The 18,223-nt window shown below is 42.8% G+C and overlaps 1 protein-coding gene across 5 annotated transcripts in view; it reads left to right on the top strand.

Annotated features, from left to right (window-relative positions):
- The first annotated feature begins 13,074 nt into the window (after nucleotides 1-13,074).
- TMEM108 (transmembrane protein 108) overlaps nucleotides 13,075-18,223 on the top strand; it is a 366,409-nt gene continuing 361,260 nt past the window's right edge. For all 5 annotated transcript variants that reach the window (XM_074195832.1, XM_074195824.1, XM_074195825.1 and 2 more), the window contains exon 1: nucleotides 13,075-13,202. The gene's annotated coding sequence lies outside the window, so the exon portion shown is untranslated. The remainder of the gene's footprint in view (nucleotides 13,203-18,223) is intronic.

The raw sequence follows: 18,223 nt of genomic DNA on the forward strand, positions 1-18,223 counted from the left end.
AGTTCAGATCCCATTTATTAAGTCCCTACTTCTATGGCACTTGTCTTTGCTTGACATTCCTTTTGTGTAGAGGAAATTAATAGCTGACCTAGACCTGCTCTTCACTGTATACTGTTTACCTTTCTGCTCTATCCTTTGGAGGAGATCCTAGGAAGGAGGCAAGCCTAAAGTTTATGTAATCTTCCCTGGGTCTCTGAGATGGGGGTATAAAGAACAAAAGAATTCAAGTAAAAATAGCTTCTGACCCTTCTTGTAGGTGGTCAGACCTTGAACCTGATTCACATGCATGGCTCCACAGCTTCAGTATCAAAGGAGAAGACAGTGCCCCAACCTCTTAAACCAGTGGCAATTACTAGTGTTTCAAAGGGAATGCATTTAAGTCAAGAATGGGGACAGACATATAATGAAATAGTCATTTTATTCTGGAACATTTAAATCGAAATGAAATTGTTTTGAGAGCTAGAAAGATCTTGGTTCATATCGTCCCTCTGACAAATACTGGCTAGGTGGTGCTGGACAAATTACTTAGCCTCTAAGTGTTGGATGCAACTCTTAAGACTAGAAATTACAGAGAAATCGCTGAGTCCCATTAGTACAGGGTGTCTTTTTATTCAGTAATTCCTTATACCAATGAAAATAGGTCTAGTCCCTATCCCTGACAGATCCAAGAGTTAAAAGAAAGTAGCAAAACATCCTTAATGATAACTGAACCAGAATGCATCTGTGACGATGGTCCAGAAGCATTCTTTTAGCTCTAAATCTATGAGCCTTCATCTAATTTTTTTTCTTTTAGGGTAGGATGTGTTAATTTCCCTGTTGGATACAGCTGAGGAATCTCATTCCTGAATGTTTTCCATTTCAAGAATATTTATTTTGGGGGAAAAAGGAAAATTTAATAGCAATTTCTACTAGACAAATAGAATGAAAACCATGATACTGAAAATATTTACATTTTGTTAATGAAACAATAGCAGCAACTTTTTTTAAACTTTTTTTTTTAGGTTTTTGAAAGCAAATGGGGTTAAGTGGCTTGCCCAAGGCCATACAGCTAGGTAATTATTAAGTGTCTGAGGCCAGATTTGAATTGAGGTACTCTTGACTCCAGGGCCAGTGCTCTATCTATTGTGCCACCTAGCTGCCCGCAACAACTTTTTTTTAAAGATTTTATTTATTTTGAGTTTTACAATTTTTCACCTAATCTTACATCCCTTCCCCCACCACCCACAGAAGGCAATTTGCCAGTCTTTACAGTGTTTCCATGGTTTACGTTGATCCAAATTGAATGTGATGAGAGAGAAATCATATCCTTAAGGAAGAAACAAAGTATAAGAGATGGCAAGATCAGACAATAAGATATCAGGTTTATTTTCTAAATTAAAGGTAATAGTCCTTGGTCTTTGTTCAAACTCCACAGTTCTTTCTCTGGATACAGATGGTATTCTCCATCGCAGACAGCCCCAGATTGTCCCTGATTGTTGCACTGATGGAATGAGTAAGTCCATCAAGGTTGATCATCACCCTTCATGAGCAACAACTTTTTAATTGCTATGTATCCTTTTAGGATTTCTTTTCCATTCGTGTACACATTAGGTCTTGTTGATGGTTGCTGTTTTTTTAAAATCTCATTTGATTTTTGCTGCTTTGTTTTGTTTTGTTCTTTTACTGTCTATCATTTTGTATGGGTCTTTCCATATTTCTGTTTTCTTCATGTTCATCCTTTTATCCATTCATTCATTTGCTTATTTATTTATTCATTTCCCAATCGGAATTGGGAGATTGGATCTGTCCAGGGAGCCTTGTTAGTACAACCAGGTAACTTTATTCCAACTTCTTATGACAATCCCTTATGTCCTCTTCCAAGTTCTTATGCCATTGTTTTAAAAATTGTGTACTGTTCATGTGCCTTATCTTGTCACTCTTAGATGCCTTAGGTATAATAATTCTTATTTGGGACAATCCTTGGTTTCATGAGTAGACTGATATGTTGGTGCTGAGTCATATTGTTTAGTGTTTAGCCCAACCTCAGCCCTTTGGTCCCTGAGTTCTTCTTCCAGGTCAGGACTGGGAGAGGAGAGGTGCTGAGCAGTAACTAGGAATCTCCTGTGAGATGGAAACTTTGCCAACATTTGTGTCACAGGACATTCTAGAATTTGGGAATCATAGATGACTGCATCAGTGAAATGGTACATTGTTACAGAATATGTCCTTGGCCCAATGAAACTACTTTGAACCATTAGTAAACAAGCACAGTGGCATGTTCCTTGACTCAATCTGATTGCAGAGATTGCATGTTTGTGATGACAGTGGACATAGGCAGACAACTACAGACATAGGTTATTTCAAATTTTTTACTATCACAATTAAAAGAATTATAGATATCTTTTGACCAGCTATGATGATTATTCCTCTTAAAAGAATAATTTAGCTAAATTTGCAGAGGACCATCATCAAAGGGTTGACATCCTTTTTCCAGCCATAGAACTCCCTAGAGTTAATCCAATAAGGCAGAGAAGTCCATTAATCTGCAGACTTGGAATGAGTCCCTATGATTCCTGTCATGGATCTTTGCAGTACTACAATTATAATTCCAGTACTGGGTCAAAGGATAGTATCAACTTTGTAACATTATTTTTGCACTGATAACTTGTTCTTCAAAAAGATTATGCCAATCTATATTTCCCCAACATTGTAACAGAGTGCCTGTTTCTCCCTAGTCCTAACAAAAATGAATTTTTTAAACCAATCTAATGGAAGTAAGGTGGTACCTCAAAATGGATTTAATTTGCCTTTCTTTGGTTAAAAAGATGGTTTGAACCATTTTTTTAGGTTTTTGCAAGGCAATTGGGGTTAAGTCGCTTGCCCAAGGCCACACAGCTAGGTAATTATTAAATGTTTGAGACTGGATTTGAACCCAGGTACTCCTGACTCCAGGGCCGGTGCTTTATCCACTACGCCACCTAGCTGCCCTTGAACCATTTTCAATTATTCATTAGAAATGGGTTTTCCTACCTTACAGAAATGATCATTCATATCTTTTGATTATACCATTTATTGAGGAATGAATTTCTATTTATTTCTATCCAACAAATGTGTATTAGTTGAATCTTACATGCAAAGCAGTATTCTTGATGCTGGGGATACAAAGCTATAAGTAAAATTTCCCTATTTCAAGATGCTTGCATTCTCCTGGGGGATACAATATGTACAAAAAAGTGGATCCAAAGTAATTTGAGATGAATAAGAAAAAATCATGGTGGAGCAGAAAATGTGCTTGATTGTGATCAGATGACCTGGGTTTGAATCCTGACTATGTCTTAGACAGTTGATTTCTTTTCTGTGCCTCTAAAGCCCCTTTCACTTTTCAATCTGATCTATGAACTAATAGCTGTGGGAAAGGTGGGGATGGAGAAATGAAGGGTGGGTCAGCACAAACTTTGCTTTGGAGATGAAACCATGCTGAATCTCAAAGGAATGTTGAGAAATCAAATTGAAAAGAGACATCATTGGAGGCTCGGGAGAAAGCTAGTGCAGAGACTCCCAGAGCAGCTGGGAGATAGAAGGCCTAATTCAGAGATTAGCTCGCAAGCCAGTTTGGCTGGAGAGTGAGTCTTTGAAAAGGAATAATAAGAAATTAGACTGGAGAGGTAAATTGAAAATGGATTATAAAGGGTTTTAAACATCAGATGGAAGAATTTGCATTTCATTCTAAAAGTGGCAAGGAAACATCAAAGACTTTTGATCTGGGGAGTGATATGATTAAACCTGTGTCTCAGGAAGGTTATTTTGGCATTTGTGTGAAGTATAAAGTAGAGAAGAACAAACTGGAATCAGGGAAACCAGTAGAAGGTCATCACAATAGTCCAAGTAAGAGATAATGAAGACTTGAACTAGGTGGTACAAGAGAAACGAATAGATGTGAGAGACATGCTGTGGAAGTAGAATCAAGACCGGGCAAATGATAAGGTATGGAGAAAGAGAGAAAGAAAAAAAGTCTAGGATGACTCAGAAGTTGCATACCTCATTGTTTAGGAAAATAGTTATGTTTCAATAGGAAACAATTAAAAGGAAAGAAAAAAGTTTAATAAAATAAAGAGAAAGGAAAGAAAAAAGTTAAAGGATTGATGGGGGGCAATGACTACTTTCATGAATGTGTATCAATTCTTATAGACTCGGTGTATTGGTTTGCCAGATATTTTAACTTATTTCCTACAAATATTTTTTCCTTATTAATTGATGATTTCATACATTAATAAGTAAGAGAAAGATAGTGCTAGGAGATGTTGGACTTTGGGGATAATTCAGAATCTAAGAATAGTTATAGGAGGTCTATTGACAACCCAGCTTCTAAGACCCTAGAAACCTCAGAAATAGCAGTACCATTAGACAAAGATCTGTAAAAAAGAGGAAAAGGCCATATTCTTATCTTTGCAAGGGGAGATGTTAGTTACTAGATGTAGACATAATGATCCTCTCAAGGCAAAATATTCTCTCAGGATATGAGGCATAAAAGCCTACTAGGATAAATAAGGCAATGATTAGGGATGCCTGGGTTCTAAGGGCTTTGTCTAGGAACAGGAGAAGGAGGTGGGCGACTCTGAATACAATTTGAAAATGTTATGTCCTGCACTTGGACTCAGAAAACTTGGGTATGACTCTTGATTTTGCAGCCTTCATTTCCTTACCTATAAAATGGGAAGAAGAATATTTGCACTGCTTATTTCTCAAGGTTGAGAACTTGTACTTTGTATAATTTTGTAAGTTAACAGTACTATTTCTCCCAGAAGACAATGTTCCACCCTGTTCAAGATTAGAGAAGAGCTTTTTTTAACTCAAAGAATGAAAAAAAAAATTCCCAAAAAACTGGGGGCAGAAAGGGAGAATTGAGTTTTGTTTGTTTATTTCAAAACTGAAATTTCTGGGGTTCTTTGGGGGAGTGGGGGGTGGGAAAGGATGTTGGGCTGAGAATACTAGAACAGATTCCCTTGTGCATTCTGTTCAACTCATCAAATATTTGCTTCACTAAGTTCTTTCTTATTCATCAATTTATAAGAGAATATAAAAGATGATTGAGTTCCAAGAAGAGTATTTTAAAGGCATCTTCCTCTGAACACACTCATTCTACTTCTTGTCTATTTTAGAAATAAAATATAATTAGCTGTAAATGGAAGAGTTTCATTTACTATAAATTTTCCCTCTGTGTGGGAAATTTAGTTAATATATAATTAATTGTTTCTTGAAATAATATTGGTTTTCTTATCTTGTTAAAAACAAAATTTATCTAAACTTCCATCACTTACTAAATAATAGAATTTTGGGTATTGTAACAAAGAGGAACTTCATTTACCTCCTTGATTAATGCCTCATAGCTCATCCCTGTACACCCTCATATATAATGCTCTAGCTCCTATCTCCATGACTTTACATGTGCTGACAGTCCATGATTTCATTGATATGGGCACTTCTCTCCAGGACCTGTAATTTCAATGATGTATATAACGCCCATAGAGGGAATCCTATTTACTTATAGAGATCAGCACTAACTCTGTTTTTTACAGTTTTGGATGATTCCCTGAGGGGCACTGTGAAATTATGATTTGCTCAGTATCACTCAGCCTTGGGAGAATGTTTAGGTAGGATATGAATCTAGGTCTTCTTGCTGACTTGCTATTTACTGGCTTTTATTAGCTCTTATTGTCATAAAATTCTCCTGACAGAATAAGCAGGAATACTGAACACATATAAGGAGAAGTAAATTTCATCTCAATCTAAGATAAAACTTCCAAACAAGTTAAACTTTTAAAAATGGAGTGGATTGTCATGAGAAATAATGAGTTACTTATCACTGAATTCTGTTTTCAGTTTGGACTTCCAATTCCAGATTTCTATGACTTATTCCTGGGCATCCAGTAGGGTGCTTTAAAATAATCCCCAGGCTTCTCATGGAATATTTTTTATTTATTGAAAAATTCTGCTAAAACTTCTATTCATTTAACAATTCAGTTGACTTCCATCTAATGCCTGAATTTGGTTCCTTCTATTTCTAAAATGGAATGGTCATATAATAGATGTCTTGATTATTCTGCCCTGCCTCCACCTTTCCACTCCTCATCCTCCTGTTTCCTAAAAACCATGTGCAATAAGTTTCTTCTCTTGCAATCATAGAATTTTAACAGTAGAAAGAATCTTTGATATTATCTAGCCCTGTCATCACTTTAGGGAATTTCCTAGTGTGGAAAGTCTCTCCACAGATACAAATTGGAAGAGCTCAGCTCAAGTGCCATCTGCAGCTGGAGACTTTCCCTGCTCCCCCCAGCTGCTAGTATCTTTGTGAATTTATACTGTATTTATTCTCTCTCTCTCTCTCTCTCTCTCTCTCTCTCTCTCTCTCTCTCTCTCTCTCTCCCTCCCTCCCTCCCTCCCTCAGAGATATAGTGGACAGATTGTAAATTCCTTGAGGATAGAGACTGTATTCCTCTTATCTTTGTCTCCTCAGGACCTCTCACTATGTTTGGCATGCAGTAAGCACTTAATAATGTCTCTTCATTGAACAACAACCTATGGTCTTGGAGACACTGAGAGGTTAAAGTATTTTTGTGGTCATGCAGTTGGTATCTTAGGCAGGACTGGGGTCTTTCTGACTTCTAGACTGACCTTGAACTCATTATGCAGTCCTAGCATCATGGATTTAGAGATGGAAGGGAACTTTGAGGTCATTTAGTCTAACCCTTTTGTTTAACAGTTGAGAAAACTGAGACCCAGAGAATTTAAAAGATTTTCCCAAAGTCACATAATTAGTAAATGACTAAATTTTCCTTTACTCCAATTCCAAAATTCTCTTTGCAGTGTGTTTTCTATTACTTCTTCATAAACAAGTATAAATGTGTTATTATTATTTAGGAATGTAATTTGTATCTAGTCTCAATATTCACCTACTTAGTTGAGTAATTATCATCTCAGTATTCCTTCCCTTAATTTTATAATTGCCATAATTTCATTTGACTTTTCCATTCCTTTCTCATGTGAAAGTTATTTTATTTTTCCAATCACATGCAAAGACAGGTTTCAACATTCATCTTTTTGTAAGCTTTTGAGTTCCACATTTTTCTATCTCCCTCCCTTCCCTCCCCTTGAGGCAATCATATTTAGCATATTTCCATAGTAGTCATGTTGTGAAAGAAGAATCAGAATTAAAGGGGAAAAATGAGAGAAAACAAAAAAAGCATAAAACAAGTTTTGAAAAGTGAAAATAGTGTGTTTTGGGTTACATTCAAACTCTATAGTTGTTTTGATGTTCATTCCTTTTTCATTGAGTTATTCAAGTGATCTAAAATAAACCCTTATTATTACCCTCTTTCTATATGAGCCTAGAATGACCACTTTAGAAATTTCACAGACAAAATATTTATTCTAATACTTTTTTAAGTTCATGAAGTCAAAGAAATGAATAATGAGGAAAAATGCATCAGTCTTTGGGAAAGAGTGCAGCATACTTATTGAACATTTGTATCCAAAAATGTCAATGGAAATCCCTAGCATATTGGGTGGGATCCCTTTTGGAAAATTTGTAGGAATTCTGGGATGAGAGATATGGCTGGATTTCCACCTACATTATTTGGGAGGGAACCCACATTGATGAAATCAGAGATCCATTGGAGTTACTAGTATCCTTGACAATGTCTCTTCAGTGATCCTTGACTGACAAAGCTTTAGTTACTCCCATCCACCTGTCTTTCGCCTTTCTGCTTTGCTTGCTGCTTATGAAATATCCATTCAAAAATCATGTTATTTTTCCAAGAAATCCCTTAGGACTAAGTTTGAATTTGTACACAGTAATTCAGAGGAGGAAAATGAAAAGCATCAGTAATTAAAACATAGATACAGATACATAAAGTGTTACTCTGCCTCTGTTTACACAACAGATGGCCAATGGAATCTTGGGTAATCTGTGAGCCTTCATGAATGAAATCAATTAAGTTTAGGGAAGCTATTTCTTGCTAGGGAATATAAAAACAGTAGCAATTGTACAGATGTATGGAGTGAATCTAATTATGCTGGCACAACAGGGTAGTTTCTGGACAAATGGGACTTGGCTAATGGAGACTGGTTTTATATCGAATTCTTTCTTTTGTTTGTTGATATAACCAATCAGTCTTAGGGAGATTTCTGGAAAGTTCTTTACCATAAATTGCATACTTATTTACATCATAACGCTAAAATATCACATCATATCACACACATATCATATAATCTGATCACCTAAGTGTTTATTAGTATCAACAATGATTATATCCTCTTACAAAGAGAATTGATGTTGGCATTACTATTCTATCTGAAAAATTCATGTCTAAATCACATTCACCCAGACTTTCTTTCTTTCTTTCTTTCTTTCTTTCTTTCTTTCTTTCTTTCTTTCTTTCTTTCTTTCTTTCTTTCTTTCTTTCTTTCTTTCTTTCTTTTTGCTTTCCATTGTGATGATGTTATCACATAAGGAGAAAATGAAGGTTTTTTTCTTTTTGAAAATTATATAGCTTATGCTAGTTAAATGCCAGGGAAATTTGTCTTTCTTCTCTGTTCTAGATGATGATACACAAATTTACAAGGCGAGAAAAATTTCTCCCCCCATTGGAATGTTGTGAAATATATTTTTAAAAGGAAGTGTCAAAGCAGGAAGAAGTTGGTTTGCAGGCTCACACATTGGGTTCCCATATTTTCTGGTGTCATAAATGATGTCACACTTTTTAGCAAGATGCCAGAGCATACAGAGGCACTCACATCAATCCACTGAAATATGGGTCAAATCTCATAACAACTATATGCCAATGAAAACCCTCTATGTAACAAAATGATTTCCAAGTCCTAGCCAATAACCCATTTATTTCAAGATATACTTTGTAAAAGTAAAATTCTAGTACAACCAAAGAATTAAAACTCCCTTAGAATTCTCTGTAATGGAAACTGGTTATGTGATCTGGTCAAATCCTTTTGCATAATATTGTTAGGGGTAGGGAACCAAATTATGCCCTAACTGTTAAAAAGGAGGTTTTGATTGTAGGTTATGCTATGTTTCAAGGCACCCAGTTTGACAAAAGTATAACCAAAAACATAGTAACAGCTAGTATAACACAGAAGAAAGAATTTGAATGAAAATGAATTTGAAAGAAAAGAAGATGAATTTGAAAACCTGATTGAATCTTAGCTCTGCCTTTTACCATCTGTAAATGAGGAAATGACTTTCAAATTCAGGCTTCTTGCCCCCAAACTGCGGGATGGGGTGGACAAAATAACCACTAATATCCCATCTAGTTGTAGAGGTAGTTTACTTTAGTCTCACTTCTGAGTCCCTAGTAGGTGTCTAACTCCTCATTAGTCTCATGGTTATCGGCTACTAGACATCATTTATCATTTTTCCCTTTCCCTTCCCCTCCCCTCCCTTCCTCTCCCCTTCCCTTTCCTTTTTTTATCCATTCCCTTCCCTTCCTTCCCCTTTCCCCTATATTGTTTCCCTCCTTGGGATATAAGCATGCTTCCCCCCCCGCCCTTGGGTATCCATATAGATCCTGACCAAACATGCCTTTGCCTACATGATGGAAGGAACCACAGTCCTCATTAGAGACTTGCTTATTTTGCAGATAAAACAATAAAGGAACCCTTTCTGATTTTTTTTTTCCTTTAGTGACTTGAAATTTAAATTTGGAACCTAACCCTGAAAGTTTCCAATTAGTTAATAACAATAGCTCATGTTTATAATTTGTAAAATGATTTGGTTTGGAGTAGATGGCCATCCCAGCTCTGGGTCTATGAATTCCATAGCACATTTAAGATATCTAGAGTGCCTTTCCCAGAACAAATCTGTGAGGTGGGCCATAGAAAAGATGTGATAGAAATAGAAATAGAAAAAAATAGAAAAATGTGACCCCCATTTTGCTGATGAAGAAGCAAAGGTTCTGATAGAGTATGTGAGTTAGTTGTCTAGTGTCATACAGTTAGTGAAGTATCATGGTTGGGACCTTCTTGATTTCAAATTCTGGTTTCAAGTTCTGCCTGTCTGACCTCAGGCAAGTCACTTAACCTCTCAGGGTCTCAGAGAAGGTGCTTTCCTGTACCTGCAATACCTAAGAGTATTGGGAACTCTCAGAAATGAAATATTAGGAACAAAACCACAGATTTAATCCCTGTTACTATGGAGTTCTTACCAGAGTTACTTATTTCACAGATGCAAAAAAGATTACGAAGAGCACTTTGTGAATTTTTTTCTTTTAGGGCTGGAATTCAAACTTAGAACAAGTCCCTGAAGGTTCCCAATTTCCTAATAACAATAGTTTCTGAGAGAGGAACCTTTATTAGTTGTAATTCGTGATTTATGCTGTCATCCAGAAAGACCCTGACTCTGGTTTGATTGGATGGCACAGCTAAATATTGCAAATCATTTTCTTTCTCTTTGTGTAAGAGCAGACATGTTGCCAGAGCCTTCCTGATCAAGTCCATTGATCTGACAGTTCTAGGAAAACCTTCCTTTAGACTTGAAGCATATCATTGTCTGGGTTAGACATTCCCCTATGGCAACAAGTCAGAAAACAATGCTGGCTAGGTTTAGCATATCCAATGAAATTCTTGACTTCATTTGCTAAAAGAAAGTTGCTAGGGTTCTTGATGATGTAGATCTCATTGACAGCTAAACAGGAATAACTGCTGTAATAGTAACTGTATAAATTGCATAAACAGGAGATTTAAAAAGTGAACCTGGAGTGGCAGAAAAGGACTAAGGTCTCCCTAAGTGGTCTTTAGATCACCTTGATTAAAAATATGAACTGATGGCTTTAAGTACAGTGCATTGGAACATTGGATCATTTGGGTTTGAAGGGATGGAGATATGTGAAATTAAATTTTACCTCTACAAATGCATATATGAGGTGGCAAAGCCCAAATTGCCCTGAAGAGCAAGGTTAAGGTAGTTTATCACTGCAGCAAATACTCAATTTGGTGTATAATATAAGGAGTCTCAGTGGCTAGAGTACTAATTCTGGAGTCAGAAGGACCTGAGTTCAAATGTGACCCCACACACTTGATACTTATTCTGTGATGCTGGACAAGTGACTTAATCCCATTACCTTGCAAACCCCCCCCCCAAAAAAGAAGGGGGGTTGACTTCTTGAGGCTAGATTGTAGTACTAACAGAAATTAAACAATGGTTGGCCATGGAGATTTTCTGCAGTTTATTTGCATATTTTTAAATGTCTATGTGAATTGGCCATGGGACTATAGACTCTCCCCTCCCTTTCTGCCCATTTTGGGGTGTTCTTGTGATGTTTTCTTGATGAGATGGATGCATTGTTAGTCATTACACTAGTGTACAAATTCTGGTTCTGTTACTTGCTAGCTCTTTGACCTTGGGCAGAGCCCAACCTCTGCCACATTTGAAAAAGGGGCGAAGTGGAGCTAGATGCCCTTTGAAGTTCCTTCTTGTGCTAAATTTATGATCCTCTGGTTCTGTGTTTGAAAGTGTTGGTGCCATTTGTCTTACACTTCAAAATTAGGGAAATCGAGAAGGCAAAAGAATAATCCATGGATAAGCACATCCTGAACAGTTGGAGATTGAATACTTTTTGATGGCATCATCAGCTTCATCATAGGTCACTGCTTCCAATTTCCATTTTTCAGCCCCATAAGGCTGGCCTGGATGGTTGCCTCTTAACCTGAAAAGATAACTCGGTGCGTTGGAGTCCAGAAGACTAGGTTTGAATCCTTACTAGCTCGGAGACCTTGCCCTGGAGTCACTGAACTCAACCTCGGTTCCATGACCTGCACCTGGGGGGGAAGAGTCGACCTGACTGGCTTCTCAGTTGCCCACCTCACTCTGGTGCCATGATCCCCTGAATCACCCAGGGATGAGTTGTGGCAGGGTCACGTTTGATGCCCAGAGAGTCCTTGGGGGCAGGGGATGGTCTGGCTTTCGTATGTCGGACATCTCCTAGGCGTCAGGTCAGTATTTGTCCACTCGGCCCTTGTCTTCCCCCAGGTTTCCCCCGGCTCCAAGGACCTTGAGCGGCTTTTCCATGGGCTACTCGTCTGGGAGAAGCAAGGAAGGGGGCCTTTCCCAAAGGCAACTCTGGCCAGCAGCAAAGGCGGCGGCGCAGTCTTGGGGGTTCTCCGCCGGCCCCTCTGGGGGCTTCTGCCCAGCAGCGGATCAGGGACGGCCCTCGGAGCCCCATCCGCCGTGCTACTCCCGGACCGGGCCGAGTCCTTTGGTTTTCCCGGGGCCGCTTCCTTTGGCCGGAGGAGGCCCCGGGGAGTCTCAGCTCTGGGGCCGGGTCCCGCTCCTCGGGCCGGGCTCCTCGGGCCGGGCCCCGCTGCGGGCCGGGTTCCTCGGGCCGGGCCCCGCTCCTCCGGCCGGGCCCCGCTCCTCGGGCCGGGGCTCCTCGGGCCGGGCCCCGCTGCGGGCCGGGTTCCTCAGTCCGGGCCCCGCTCCTCGGGCCGGGCTCCTCGGGCCGGGCCCCGCTCCTCGGGCCGGGCTCCTCGGGCCGGGCCCCGCTGCGGGCCGGGCTCCTCGGGCCGGGCCCCGCTCCTCCGGCCGGGCCCCTCGGGCCGGGCCCCGCTGCGGGCCGGGTTCCTCAGTCCGGGCCCCGCTCCTCGGGCCGGGCTCCTCGGGCCGGGCCCCGCTCCTCGGGCCGGGCTCCTCGGGCCGGGCCCCGCTGCGGGCCGGGGCTCCTCGGGCCGGGCCCCGCTCCTCCGGCCGGGCCCCGCTCCTCGGGCCGGGCACGGTGCGCGCCGGCGGCTCGGCTTCGCGCCCGGGGCCAGGCTCGAGGGCAGGGCCGGGGCTCAGAGGTCAGGCCCCCCCCATCCCCGCTTCGGCCCCAGGCCCGGACCAGGCTGCTCCGAGGGCGGCGGCGGGGCGCGCGGGCCGGGGGGCGTCCCCGGGCCAGGCCGGGCCTCCGGGAGGCGGGAGGCGGCGCGGGGCCGGCGCGGGGAGGGGCCGGGGCGGGGGAGGGGGAGGCGCGCCGCGATTGGCCGGCGGCCGCACGTGACCGCGGCTGGCGGGGCCACACGTGCCGCGGGCCTCCCGGGCGGCAGACGGGCTCCGAGGGCCCGCCAGGCGGAGAGCGCGGCTGGGGAGGCGGCTGGGCCGGTGAGGCGCCCACGTCCGAGCGCGCGCCGCCGAGCCGAGCGGGCCGAGCCGGGCGGGCCGGGCGGGCGCTGCCACCCAGGTAAGCGGCCGCGGCTCTTTCTTCTCCGCAGCTCCGAGGAGCGGAGGGATGAGCGCGGGGGAGGGGGCGGGCATTGTTCGCTTCTCCCCGCGGAGCGTCTGGCGGCTTTGGGCGGGATGCGGGGACGCGGCGGCCGGGCGGGGGCCCCGGGGCCCCGGTGCGAGCCCCGGGCGGCCCCGCTGCCTTTGTGCGCGCCCGGGGGGGGGGGCTCCGGAGCCCGGGAAGCGGCCGGCGGAGCTGAGGGCCGGCCCCGCCGGGGAGGCAGCTGCCGGGGGCTCCGCTGGGGAAGGTGGACCGGGGAGACGCACACACCGAGGCAGGGACGGGGGCACACACCCACGGGCACGGGCACGGGCACACGAGCAGAGACGGACGGACAGACAGACACAGAGGCAGAGGCGGGGACAGACACAGAGACACACAGAGGCAGAGACAGACGGACACACACACACACAAGCAGAGACAGACGGACACACACACACACAAGCAGAGACAGACGGACACACACACACAAGCAGAGACAGACGGACACACACACACACAAGCAGAGACAGACGGACACACACACACAAGCAGAGACAGACGGACACACACACACACACAAGCAGAGACAGACGGACACACACACACACAAGCAGAGACAGACGGACACACACACACAAGCAGAGACAGACGGACACACACACACAAGCAGAGACAGACGGACACACACACACACACAAGCAGAGACAGACGGACACACACACACACAAGCAGAGACAGACGGACACACACACACAAGCAGAGACAGACGGACACACACACACAAGCAGAGACAGACGGACACACACACACACAAGCAGACAGACGGACAGATACACACAGAGGCAGAGACAGGCAGACAGAGACACACAGAGGCAGAGACAGGGACACAGACACGGACACACGAGCAGAGACGGACGGACACACACACACACCGAGGCAGGGACGGGAACAGACCCACGGACATGGACACACGAGCAGAGACAGACGGACACACACACACACACAGAGGCAGAGACGGGAACACAGACACACAAGCAGACACAGACGGACAGACACACACACACACAGAGGCAGAGACAGAGGACACACACACAGACACACAGTCAGAGACAGATGGACACACACATACAGAAGCACCCACAGACACACGTAGAGACGGACAGACGGACACACAGACACGATCCCCCTTGATGGAAAGTTGCTTCTCTGTAAAGTGCCTGGGGCTGCGAGGGCCCCGGGGAGCCCCGGGGGGCGGCGTGGGATGCGGGAGCCCAGCCGATGGTGGGGGGGGGGGAGCGGTGCTGAATCTGGAGGGCCCGGTACAGAGAGGGGAAGGGCCAGTTTCCTTGCTCGCCGGGCTTAAAGCCCCGTCAGCCAGTCTGGTTGGCCAGCGAGCATTCCGTAGTCGTCTACTCTGCAGCTCTGTGCCAAAGAAAAGCCCCATCAGAGCCCCCGCCTTCAAGGAACTCACCTTATGGGTGAGACAGCCCGCAAAAAAAATTAGGGACTTGAGAGAGAGAATACAGTTCACAAGAGCTGCTCCTATTTTTACCCCCATTGAATCTTGGTGCCGGAGAAGGGGGAACAGAACACTTTTTTTAAGCCACGAAAATAATTAAATAATGGTGGAGCCGAGCTAAAGGAAAGGCTGAAGATTAAAAATAAAAAAGATAAATATGGCAGAAGCGCTCATCAGTAAACCGGGGAGCCAAAGATGCCTGCAGCGACCTGCAGAATATACCAGGATCAGAAATTTCTTTGGAGAGGATTTGGGGGAGAGCCTTCCAGTTGATTTTCCTGGCTCAACACACACTGACAATCCACTGCTTTACAGGCTGTTTAGGGAAAGAAAAGCCAGCATCTGAATTAGGCAGACTCCTGCCTCCTCATCTTCTGAAGAGTATGTTTCCAATAGGCTGTTTGGCTTTCATGAGAGATCATTCCACAGAGGGCCTTCAGAAGAGCTGGGGTGGGGGTTGAGAGGGGGATGTCTCATGTCAATGGATTCTAAAATGAAGTAGAAAAGATTCTCAACTTTAGTTTCCCATTTTCCTAAGCTCACAATAGAAGGGACCTTCCACACCGGTACTCCAATCGGAAGATATGAAAGTTCTTTGGGGATTAATCTGATTGATTGGTAGGTAGCACTGAGCTCATCTCATAGCCTAATAGACAGGAAGCCACCCTACTTACCGACTTTATATATAGGTTTTACTCCATTCCTAGACTTTGAGAATGATACAATTGGAAAATAATAGACTATGGGGTGGTGGGGGGGAATGAATCTCCTTTCTTTCAGATATTTGAGATAGTCTGATACCAGTTCTCTGCTTCCTTCAGCTCCCCCCCCCCCTCCATTTTTCTGCCTCTTTTTTGCTCTTTGCTATTATGGTTTCTTTTTTTGAAATTCAGGAAATAATTTGATTTGCATTAGATCCATGATACACTCCCAGTTTCCAAATGCCTACAATTTCCCTGATATCTAAGATTGGGGAAAATTAGGGGAAGGAAGAGCTCTTGATGTTGGTAAGGAGACCAGATCTTATGACTTTTGGTTTGATGGCACCATTGTGCCAAGTTTGGACTGATTTTGGGGGAGGGGAAAAAAGGAAATTGAAAAGAACCAGTTAACTGCCATGAAGCTTAAATGGAAAGATGGAAGTGAAAATATAACTGATTACTAATAAACTGAAATGGAGTTTGTTGCCCCAGATAGAGAAAGAAGGTACAAATTCTCTTTAAAACTTGTGACTCAGAAGCACTGAATGATAGAGGAGGAGAAGATCTCAGAGAATCTCTCTAGACCAACCTCTTCATTTTGAAAAGGAGAGACTCAGTAGTGCACACTCAACAAAGGATTGACAGCCTTAGATCATTAACCTTTGCACTAAGCTACATGGTTCTTTGAGGTACCTGCTCTCCAGTGCTGCTTTGAAAGGAGCAATAGAAAGGCTTTTCTTTCTGGAATTTCTCCCTCCTGGACTGGGGGCAGGGTAGGAGAAATGGAATGCCAGAGATGAGGATTTATTCTTCCTACAGAATCATTCCTTTAGGAGGAAAATATATGTCCACTTCCCTATATAAAATGAGAAAACAGGATTTTTGGAATGATAATATAAGCTTAGGGGAACTGCACTGAAAATGAACTCCCTTCTTAGATGCTACAGGTAGGAGGGGAATATGATGGAGGAAGTCAACTAGGAAAGTCAAGATGGTAAATAAATCACCTTTTCCTGACTGGGGCTTGGATGAAGGCTGTCTTCAAGGCATTTCTTAGGGCTTAGCCTGTGTTTCTTTTAGTTTCTAGCTGGATGGAGGAATTCAGCTATGGGGCAGGGGAGGATTGGTTCAAATGACCAGGACTCCTTTCAATGATGAAATGCTAGTGACTCCAGAGAAGCATCTATTTATTGCATGGGAGACCACTGAGGAAGTAACTTGTATTGCTGAGAGGGAAAGATTTTAACGCTTTAGCCATGCTAACAATGTTCTGGAGAGGAAACAAAGCCACTGGCTGCCCTCCCCAGGTTCTTGGCTCCCCATCTCAGAGAAACCTGTAGGTGTTAGGGTCTGCCTTCCCCACCAGTAGATGGCGCTGCTGCCTCTGGGAATTTCACAAAGAGGATTTGGCCAGCAGTATCCTGCAAAGCCACCCTGTTGTACAATGTCCAGAAGATTAAAAAGGAAAAAAAAAAGCTGTGTCAGCCCTCTGTTGGAACGAGTCACAGGGAGAATGTATCTGAAACCCTGAGCAGTAGCCAACAAGTTGAAATAATGGGCACTATCGCAGAAGATTATGATTGGTTATTCCATTTACTGTATCTTTTTGGGAGGTGGAAGGAAGGAGATAGCAAATGATGATTAAATGTACTGAGCATAGTACTTTGCAAGCCCATGGTTGGTTAGTTGACTGTAAGGTTAATATCATTACAATAGATTTAATTGCTGTTTTGAATGTCTCCTTTGCTTTTAGTTCTTTGCACAAAAACTAATATGCAAATCTGCACATGTCCCTGAAAATATGACTTGAGAACCCAGGTCAGGATCAGAGACTCAGGAAAGGTATTTATGGTGATGTATGTGTCCTCTAGTCTAAAAGCAGGAAGTTACAATTGGAGAGTAGGTAGAACTTGTGATCTCATCATTGTAGGTATCCTCTGAAAAGAGGAACAAGGGACCCAAGTGTGTTTGTTTATTTTTTTTCCTAGAAAGGAGCAGCCTATCCCTTTTTCTGTCTCTCTTTTCTTTGTGATATAAAGCTATCTTTCTTATCCAAAAAAGGAACAAGGTGATTTTCCCTGTGGTTTAGTAAGTTAATTTGCTTGACACACTGAGAAGCAAGTGACTCAGCCATGGTCACACAATTATTATGTGTCAGAGGCAGAATTTGAACTCCATTCCTGCTGAATCCACATCTGATCTTTTTATCCACCTATACCTTGGGTCCTTCTCCTGGGATCCATGAGTATGTTTTCTTAAAAGAATTCTGATAATTGAATTTCAATATAATTGGGTTTCTTTGTAATTCTATGTATTTGGTTTGTTGCCTTTATAAATGTGATTCTATGATGGAGTTTACAGGTTGGATCAGACTTCCAGAGGGATCAAATATACCCAAAAAGTTATGGTTAACATAATACCATAGGAAGAAATTGAAAAAAATCCTACTACTGCAAATTTAGAATATGGAATATGGCATGATTCCACTTCTAGCTTCTGTAGGCATCTGAGAGTCACATAGAGTATTCCCTTCAGAGTCCCTATAAAATTCCTAACAAGCACCCCACTTTTGCATTTAAAATTAAGGAAGCAATTTTCTGTCTTTCTGTTCAGGATAGTGAAAAGTGACCCAAAACTCCACATTATTCTGTTAACATTATTTAGAAGGAAATTTTCAATTCTTGTCTTGTAACAACTCTCTAGAAGTCCCATCATTTTGAAAACATTTTGTAGAAGTGTTCTTTAGGAATCTCACGTTGATGTGTATAGAAGGGCAG

The sequence above is a fragment of the Macrotis lagotis genome, chromosome 7 (assembly GCF_037893015.1).
Source record: "Macrotis lagotis isolate mMagLag1 chromosome 7, bilby.v1.9.chrom.fasta, whole genome shotgun sequence".
Lineage (NCBI taxonomy): Eukaryota > Metazoa > Chordata > Mammalia > Peramelemorphia > Peramelidae > Macrotis > Macrotis lagotis.